The sequence below is a fragment of the Corvus brachyrhynchos genome, unplaced genomic scaffold (assembly GCF_000691975.1).
Source record: "Corvus brachyrhynchos isolate BGI_N302 unplaced genomic scaffold, ASM69197v1 scaffold47, whole genome shotgun sequence".
Taxonomy (NCBI): Eukaryota; Metazoa; Chordata; class Aves; order Passeriformes; family Corvidae; genus Corvus; species Corvus brachyrhynchos.
The window spans coordinates 1,832,007-1,833,043 of NW_008239292.1; the positions used below are offsets into that span (position 1 = coordinate 1,832,007).

Below are 1,037 nucleotides of genomic sequence, written 5' to 3' on the forward strand. Positions count from 1 at the left end.
GGGAGAGCACGTGAGGGAATAACGCAGGGAAATACAGGGATATGGACATGGAAACATCGGGATAGGGACATGGAAACACAGGGATAGGGACATGGAAACACCGGGATAGGGACGTGGAAACACAGGGATAGGGACATGGAAACACCGGGATAGGGACGTGGAAACATCGGGATAGGGACATGGAAACATCGGGATAGGGACATGGAAACACAGGGATAGGGACATGGAAACACCGGGATAGGGACGTGGAAACACCGGGATATGGACATGGATATGGATATGGATATGGATATGGATAACACCAGGATAGGGACATGGATATGGACATGGAAATACCGGGAGATGGAAATGGACATGGAAATACAGGGAGATGGATATGGATATGGACATGGAAATACAGGGATAACACCGGGATAGGGACATGGATACGGACATGGAAATACAGGGATATGCACATGGATAACACCGGGATAGGGACACGGATATGGACATGGATGTGGATAACACTGGGATATGGACAGGGATCTGGACATGGATATGGACATGGATAACACCAGGATATGGATATGGATATGGACATGGATAGCTCAGGAATATGGACATGGATATGGACATGCACATGGACAACACAGGGAAATACAGGGATAGGGGCATGGATATGGACACGGATAACACGTGGATACACATGGGTAACACATGGATACACAGGGATTCACTCCTGGATTCACCCCTGGATTCACCCCTGGATTCACCTCTGGATTCACACCTGGATTCACCTCTGGATTCACCCCTGGATTCACCCCTGGATTCACCCCTGGATTCACCTCTGGATTCACACCTGGATTCACCCCTGGATTCACCTCTGGATTCACACCAGGATTCACCCCTGGATTCACACCCCTCCATCAGCCCCCCCAGCACAGCGCCAGGGGGCTCCCCCCGTGCCCTGGCTCCACGGGACCCTCAGTGCCACCTGCGTCCGGTGCCACCTGTGTCCGGTGCCACCTGTGTCCCCTGCCCGGCCCCCCCCCCCCCGA

The 1,037-nt window shown here is 52.9% G+C and overlaps 1 protein-coding gene across 1 annotated transcript in view; it reads right to left on the reverse strand.

The window, feature by feature from the left end:
- The window catches only part of SRCIN1 (SRC kinase signaling inhibitor 1), a 37,546-nt gene that overhangs the window by 31,476 nt on the left and 5,033 nt on the right, over positions 1 to 1,037 (reverse strand). The gene's annotated exons all lie outside the window — the stretch shown is intronic.